This window comes from Lepisma saccharinum, chromosome 1, assembly GCF_977018435.1.
Source record: "Lepisma saccharinum chromosome 1, izLepSacc3.1, whole genome shotgun sequence".
Lineage (NCBI taxonomy): Eukaryota > Metazoa > Arthropoda > Insecta > Zygentoma > Lepismatidae > Lepisma > Lepisma saccharinum.
The window spans coordinates 89,710,640-89,719,947 of NC_139229.1; the positions used below are offsets into that span (position 1 = coordinate 89,710,640).

Sequence of the window (9,308 nt, forward strand, 5' to 3'; positions counted from 1 at the left end):
GGGGGTAAAGGCGGCCAGGGGCATTGTGCTGCTGATTACATCATCCCCACCTTCGGCCGTGATCAAGAAAATGTGGGGGCCTAACTCCACACCCCTCATACGCCTTCATGGCGTGGTGCAAAGCACAGGGAAGCACTTTACTTGTTTTTACGAAACTCCTTTTGGTGGCAACTCAGTTGCATACAAGTTTAGAGTGGATAACATATTTTGAATGTAAGAAATCATGAAACTTCCTCAAGATGGACATAGATCCAAAATTATATTATGAGGTTATAACTGTTTATATACTTGACAAAATTCACACGATAACACAATAATTATGCCAAAGAAAATCAAGAAAAAATATTTTTTCAGCACATTTTTGCTTTATAAGTTACTACTTTTCTCTGATCTCTTTTGGTCTTCTAGATAATAACAATTTTAATCTATATGATGTTAGCATATACCCATACACAAGAATGTTGTAAAATATAAACGATTTTCCGTATTACGAACTATTAAGGATCCCTATGATGAGCTGGATTTGGATTAATCTTTTCTCAGCTCAATAGTTTGTAAAGAGATACAAATATCCTAGAATATCCTAGCGTCGAGGTGTTTTATGATTTGGCTACAACAACAACCATAACGTTCATATCCAGGAAGAGACTCGATCCTATACCCTGCCGCAGTTATCTCTGGAGCAATGTCGCTCATAGCGGCAGAGAAGGGGATGGAGTGGACAGAGCAAAGCAGTACACGCTGCTGGGAAGGCTGGTAACTGCAGTCGCTACACCCCACCAACGCAGTCCCGTTCCCTCTCACGTGTTCATTGGTGGAGTCGTCTGGCGTCACTACTTGCGCAGAGACTTGTTTTCGTTCGCTTTCTCCAAAGATAGATTGGACAGAGTGTAGAACATTGAGCAGCGACATAGGATAGTTGAGCTCTCCTATAACGTAACACAAAGCAATAGATGAAACATATAGCATTGAACAGAGCCATCCGTAGGAAGGGGAAACGTATTTTGATTCTTAATTTTAGAGTTGAAGAGGGTTTCATAAATATGTTCCTTAATAAGGTTTTGAAAATACTTTGAACAAGCTTTCAAATAAAGGAAACCTTAAGTCTTTACCATTTTTTGTTTTTGATTTATAGTGGTTTGAATATTGCATAATTTTCCTTGCGTAAATTTTTTTATCAAATAGTGTCTCTCTTCGTGAGCTTGTAACACTGTAACAAATCAACAGAAAAGAAAAGTATTTTGTATTTGGACATGCATCATGTGGTCCTTTAATATATAATGTTTTCAGCAAAATCCGTGATGGTGAGTTGAAAGCACCTGTATGATCTGAGATGAAATCACCCTAATGTGATTATTCCTAATGTTATTGGTTGTTTTGAAATACTTAAATACATACAAAATTATTGGAATCATACTGTGAACAAAGTACTACATAAAAAAATGTTTTGAAAGTGTTAATAGTAAAATAGTTCTTGTGCACTATTCGTTTAATTATAGAGTGAAGCCATGAAGTGAAAATATTTTTTTATATGAAACAATGAAATTTCACTACAGCGTCAAATTTAATGAAAAGTAAACAAACGATAATTATGATAGAGAATATTATTCGATATGACTTAAAATTTCCACTCCTAATAGTTTCATATCGAACACATGGAGCACAGGGCGTTACGACGCTATGGGTCCCGGGCTCGAATCTCGGCCTGGGCCAATCCTGAGCTATCCTTTCATCAATTTCATCATATCATCATTCATCATCATTCATCCAAAAGTGGCAGAAAAGCGAAGTAAAATAAACCAAATCAATCAATCAATCGAGCACAGAGAGTTTTGTAATTAAATATAATGACCAGTGAACGGATTTAGATGTAAATACATATTTATGTATGAAGCTGAAATCAGTTAGATATTTTATTATTTATTATTTATTATTATTAAAGTAGGGTTACAATTAAGCTTACATTTTTTTTACATTGATTCCGAACTACAAAAACAGCTTTTTGCCCTACATGAATTAATATACAGTTATGCTATTTGTTTATAAGTATATATAAAATGGAATATTATAAATTTATATAATTGAAAAACATAAGAAATAGACTAAAATAAACATTTTTTGCAGCTACGTTTTATGAAGGAGGCAATGAGGTAGAATAGGCACAGTGTCAGTATTCATAGATTAATGTCCTAATCTGTTGTTTAAATTTGGCCAAATTTCTCTCCTTTCTGCAATTTACAGGCAGTTTGTTCCATGCTTTACTTGCCAGAGATGACAGGGATTTTGATCCGTATCTTGCCTTGTTACATTTTGGTACTCGGATACTGTTGGTGTTGTTGGATCGCAGATTGGGATAATGTATATTGCTAGATATCATTACTTTGTCCTTTAACAAGTGGTGGTGCTTGTTAATTGCCTGGTGAATTTTTAGTAGAAATGCATATTTTCGTCTGGATTCCAGCGTGGGTAATTGGAGTTCTTCTCTGGTTGCACGTGAGGTCGTGTGCGCTGTATTTCTTATGCTACGAATAGCCCAAATTTGCATTTTCTCTAGTTTCGTGGTGTTATTTCTATTAATCCCATAAAGTACAGAGGAACAGTATTCGAGTAGCGGCCTAATAAATGCTTTGTAGAACGCTAATTTGCGGGCAAGGTGTACATATTTGCAGACAAATTGAAACTGCTTGATTCTAGGTGCTGCGCGTGAACACATTATTTTTACATGTTGTGAAAAGGATAAACTTTTATCTAGGTGCATACCGAGATATTTTAGAGATTCACATGGTTTTATATTGAAATTTCCTATTTTTATGTTGTCAATTAGCGTATTATTATTATTTTCACTGGATAGTATTAATACTTGCGTCTTAGACTCGTTCACTTTCAACATGTTAGATTGATAGCACTCAAGAACTTCGGGCATATTTTCCTCAATATTTGCAATTACTTTTTCTAATTTGCTTGACGCGCAGTACAGGAGACAGTCATCTGCGTACAAATATAATTCAAACCCAAATTTCCTGTCTGCGATGTCATTCACAAACATGTTAAACAGTTTAGGACCTAGAATAGATCCCTGTGGTACACCGAAAGATACATTTAAACTGTTTGAAATCGCATTACTGCATGTAGACTCGAAAAATTCAATTTTCATTTTCCATATTTGTACATATATTAGGTTTGGGCTCATATTTTACATATTTTAGTTATTTTTACAGATTTCCATATTTCATAACATATCTCAACATATACTCCATATTCAGGCAATAAATACATTTCCCCGTGTGACCGAAAGCGTTGGGTGAATTATTTCAGAATAACTGACCAAGTCCGAAGGGGCGGGCGTTAAACAAACGAAAGTTTACGAGTTTTCTGTCATCTGAATAAATTTTGAAATTCCTGTTGATTTACAATTGTTGTCAACAATGGAGAATGAAGGCTCAAGCATCCACTCCTGCTTGTTATAAATGTTATTTTAGCAACGTTGGAAGAGTCTACGAAGTCGAGCAGCCCATTCCTAACCCCACCCTCGCTACATCCAGGGACTGGATTGCGCACCCTACAGCAGTGCCAAAAGCGCGATTATTTTGTGGCACATGTACGGGATTTGCTTCTTGTTTCTCTTCAAGACAATCCCTGTAATAGTTACAATGCTGAGACTGTATTTTATGTAGCTCGTGCTGTCTTATATGATTAAGAAAGGTTTTTTTTTTTACAATTTTAAGTCCACATTTCACTCCATATTTTGGTGAAAATAACTATGTATTTAAATATTTAGCACATTTTTACTACATATATATCCGTTCCCTGATAATGAGCGTCGCATCGGAAATTAAAAGGTACAATAATTTATAAACTTTCAGTGGCGTCCCATAATTCTTGGTTTTTAAACTATAAACATGTTCTGCTTATTGCTAGGGTGACCAGACCATACGTCCCGTTTTGACCGGGACAGTCCCGTTTTAGAGGTGTGTCCCGGTCGTCCCGTTGATGTTATTTAAAAAACACGGTTTGTCCCGTTTTATAAAAGTCTAGGAGTTAGCTTGAAAATCAAGTCTAAATTGAGACATTTCATTCTAAAAAAATGTTGATGCAATTTTTAAACTAGCGTCATGGTGAAACAGCTGAACTGCGTTTCAAACCCTTCATAACAATCAAAATGTTTCATTGTTGTCGGGAACGTTTCAGCAGATAGTACTTTACTGTTAGCTCGCGTCACTGGTTGTATTGTTTTGAGTGTGTTCCGTTATTTGTAGAGCAGTGAATAAGCATGGTCAAGAAGCATACATGTAGTTTCACTACGGACATGTAAAAATAATTCAAATTCCTGCGTCTTGACGCAAATTCAAAAGACAAATCTCGTGTTGTATGCCAGATATGTGGGGTACGTTTTTTCGGGGAGTTTTATGAACCGTTGGTGAAAATAAAGCTGTTCTCAAGAAGATTGGTTGTTCTGATAAATTCTTCAGCGTACGACTAACACCAAAGGGTTATCGGAAGAGAAGAGAAACAAAACACTATGTAAGCCATACCGGGATTATAATAATTATTATTTCATTTATGTTTATGATGTATCATTCACGTGATCCATACATTAATGAATAATAGTAATAATATATGCCTTCCCGATGGTGCAGTGCTAACGTCGTCGACTTGTAATCAAGGGGTCCCAGGTTCGATACCCGGTGGAGGCATGTAATGGTTCGGATCCCACTTTAAACTGTAGGTCCAGTCCCGATTAGCCTTACTGTGCACAAAGTGGACTTAAAACACCAATTCAATAAATCAGTAGTAATAATAATGACATTCATGTTATAATTAAGCTTAACTGATTTTTAAGTAGGGGATAAACTGACCTGCTTATGATGTCCCGTTTTCAGGTCAATATACAGGTCACTCTACTTATTGAGGTAGTAATACGAATTGTACAAAATTAATTGTTTATTAAGTGTAATAATGTTTATTTTGTGATTATAGAGGACACCTGTACTTCTAACTAAGGAACAAAAATCTCTGTATGTTTCAGATCTCTCATAACTTTCGGATACAGGCCTTGCTTTTATTGTATGCCCTATAGCAGGCCCTGACATTAAAGTGAACTTCAGTTCTATTCAGTGTGACATGTTTTGCAACCACCGTCATAAACATTTCATTCCAATACTTGTTAGCTGATAAATCCCATTCAAAATTTAATTAATGCTTCTGAAATAAAGAAAAACATAGACAAGGATCTCTGGGGTATTCCAACTATCATCATGCACCTTAATTGATTTGGATATAAAGCGGATCAAATTGCAGTAAATATTTTTGTTCATAATTTTCGCGCACGATGAAATTCCGTACGCAATCTGATCCTGCGGTTTTCCTCTGTAATTGGGAAATGATTCATGAGGTATCCACTGAGATCCACAACAGAGAGGTGGATTTGCAAATCTAACCATGTTTGGACAAAAATAGCAAAGTGTTAATGCTCCAATAATAATATATGCGTACTGACATAATACTAACAATAATAAATGAAGGTATAAAGTTACATCGAGCTTCTATACAGCGTACGTTCTGAGCAAATTTTAACTTACTAGTTGATGCTAAGGGATTAGTTATGTTACATTGTGTTCGTTCCTTCATTCATTTAACCAGTTTACAAGTCATCATCATCGTCGCGATTATTCTAGATTATTAGAAAATCGAGATAACGTAAATATTAAGTTTCTTTACAATTAAATGGCTACTTATGTAGACAGGCGTTATGTTTACGAATATAAAATTTTCTAAAGGAGAGATCAAACACAATGAAATGTGCAAGCTTACACACTATAGCCCCTTGTAGTTGGGCAACTACTTCATCTCAAAGTATTCATAAATGAGCATTAGAATATATTATCGTTGCTAAAATGTTTCTGTTTGTAAAATTTTAAACCTTCATATTATTTCTTCCTTGTATTTATCTGGTGTTTAGTAAATACACATAACTTAATCAAAAATTCAGAATGTGAATTTTATATGTGACTCCACCTCGTATCGAACCCGTGGGCCATTGATTACAAGTCCACGATCTTACCACTAGGCCAGCAGGAGGCCCTATTTGACATGATTGTAGTTGAAATTAAAATATAGTGGAAGAAATACTTACCTGTTTTTTACGAAAATTTCTACAGTTTTAGGGCATCACTACTTAAAAGTTGTTAATAAGAACTTTGCGAAAAGTAATGTGTGATTTCAGATGCGCATAGGGGTTGAAATATGGGCAAAGGCACCCTATTTTGTGACCAAATAGGCTGCTGCCTATTCGCACACTCACACGTGCACACCCAAATAAATGTGTAATGTAATTAATTTTTATTATATTTATTCATTGAAGGCAATTTCGTCAAGACATCAAATGTTCCCGGGTCACATCATCTTCCATTTACTTCCTTACGTCAGCTTTTCTACATGAGTAGCGCGCGTCGAATGTACATGAACAAGATTGGAAAGTGTACACAGGTGCATACCGAAGTGGCGCTGTGTTCGACGGCGGGTAGAAAAAGCAGAAAGGCTCTTCTTATGGATTGGATCAGTGGGCTCTCGGACTTGCCTCGCACCAAGAATTGATACATAGTACTTACGGGCATGCACTGTTAGTTCCCTCTTCGTCATGTAGTGTTGCAATCTTTCCATTCCTTGACGTGTGACTGAGTCTAGAACAACCAACGCATCATTGCAATTGAGGATTTTTTTTTCAGAAAGGGAAATTTCGATCTGTCTCGCCTCACGCGGTTCCGAGCATAGCATCGAAATCCGAATGTTGGAAGGGCGGGAAAGGAAGGGGAGGGGGAAACCGGAAACAAAATGTTGCATTGCAATAATGAGCCTTTGCTTAGTATAAAGCAAGAAATAATGTATTTGACGACAAGTTCCAGATGCGATGAGTGGAATACGTAGATACAGGTGCTGTAAAAATAGATTGTAAAAAAATGTCAGCGGTTTAAATTTAAAACATTCATGTTGTCGTATAGGATTTGGTGTCATTTAGCCGCTCTGACTTGTATTTGGAAGTTCAACGAAAATTTTAAATAATCAGAGTTTAATCTTGTACTTTTGTCACAGACCAGTCAATCCAGTTTGTTATTCAGTACATATGAGAATCTGTAACTTGTACTATAATGTCATAGATTTGACATAATTTTTGTAAAGGTGCTGGCAAGAACTAGTTGCATTTCAATAGGGTTTCGAGGATCCTCGTGACAATGACTAAAGTGAATAACTACATTAAAAATGGTAATTAACTTAGGCGTACGATGAGATGTTTATGTGGCATTAAACTTGAGTTTCTGATGGGACATATTTACATTGAAGAATGATAATATACGTTATTAAAACACGGTAATTACAGAAAACACTGGCGATATTATTATCCCTTACGAACCATAACAATTGATCGCTATGTGTGATTTAGTCAGGTCGTCGAATGCTGAATTTTCTATAGGTCACGAAAGAACACATCTTCTCTCGTGATCGATTAAAGAAATCACTGGAGTATTTCGAATTTGTAATAAACCTTATTTTTATAAATTTTCCTCAAATATAACTCTGCTATCGTCTCATTATCAGCGAAAGGTACGTCATGACTTGGATTGCTAATACGATTAGGAGAAAGGGGCGGGAATAATTGGGTGGGGGTAACAACACTCCTGCTGGACGCGAGGCCGAGGCGCGCACCCATAAACCCAGACCACCAGCCACCACTGCGATAACTGTAGCAACACTTCACGTTTTAAGCGGTAAAAGCGTTTCAAGATGGCGGGCGAAATGGGGAATTTCTTAGGTTTTGGAAATTCAGAATTCTTTCGATATTTGCATATATATGTGTGTGTGTGTGTGTGGGGGGGGGGCTACATTTTTTCGAGATTAAGAACGTATCTCGTAGGAATATTAGGGCATCACTTCGGAAATGCGAGCTTTTAACTATATTGAATTGGCGGGAAAGATTGGATGGCCTAAGTAGAGCAATAAATCAACAATGTTTTGAGGACACCTACTACCCTAAAATTCGATTTCTTGATCTGGAATTCTCACAGAAACAGAATACTTTGAACGATTGCTCTGGAAATCAGTAAGGCGATGTCGGGCCCAAATAAAACTTTGGAAAATACACTTGGCGCGGTTGATGCCCGGACTCGTAGAAGTGTTTTTACTGTATACACTTTTGTGTTTTTATGTGAGAAATGTTTGTTCGTATTTTTGTTATTTAGCGTGTAATGGCCTGGACATTACATTATAGTTCTCTGCTATTCAGTTTGAATGTTGAGTTTTTTCTTTTTTAAAAAATTTGTCTAATATTTAAGATGTTACAGGCAACTAGTATTAGATGGACAACAAGACTAACCTTCATATGCCAATCTGGCACCATAATTTTGAAAACCGATAGGTTTATCAACAAGCTCTCACTAGCATAGGAACAAGATAACAGTAGTATGAAAATACATAGAACAATACCGATGTGTGTATTTAAGTTTGGAAATTCAAGTGCTTTCACGAACAATAAATCTTTTGTTAACGTAAAACAGGAAGTTTTGCTTACCAATACTGGTGATTGCCAGAGCCATTTGCTCATGGCATTAGGAGCGAGGGGTAAATTGCTAAATAGACTTGAAGGTACGTAACAAGCGTAGCTTTTCTGTCACTGTAGGCTAATTGCGACGATGGGTAATGATTACATGGTATTGATGAAGGGACAGTCACAAACAACGCCAAAGCCAGGACTCCAACCCTGGAACTTCGGTGGCAAAGTCCAACGAACGGGATTGTATGAGAAAATGGGCAGGAACATTTTATAGAAGTACTGATACCTCTATGCCACCTCTGATCTAAGTTCACGATATTATCTCCTTTTCACAAATACATCATCCACCCAATATCCCCGTCTAGTTCGCTGCACTTGTTTGAGTTGCTGTTTTAAGTCCACTTTATGCACAGTAAGACTAATCGGGACTGGACCTACAGTTTAAAGTGGGATCCGAACCACTTGTGCCTCCACCGGGTATCGAACCCGGGACCCCTTGATTACAAGGCAAGGACGCTACCACTGCGCCATGGGGGAGGCCCTCGCTGCACTTGTTGACACTAGGTTTAGCGCAGGTGCGTAACAGTGTCAGGCTTGTCCAAGGGAATAAAGTTCAACCAAGTTGACCTTGTACGCAAAAATAACGATGTTCATGTCCAGAAGATTCAACAAATGCTTGCCTGCTGCTTTCAGCGTTCATTTGATTGGTTAGCAAGTACCACGTGACTGTACACCTCTGGAGACACCAAATACACTACATGAC

At 37.0% G+C, this 9,308-nt stretch overlaps 1 non-coding gene across 1 annotated transcript; it reads right to left on the bottom strand.

Annotated features, from left to right (window-relative positions):
• Positions 1-9,010: 9,010 nt before the first annotated feature.
• Positions 9,011-9,085, bottom strand: TRNAT-UGU (transfer RNA threonine (anticodon UGU)). The gene has a single exon. It is a non-coding gene; the product is annotated as a tRNA-Thr (tRNA).
• Positions 9,086-9,308: the final 223 nt, after the last annotated feature.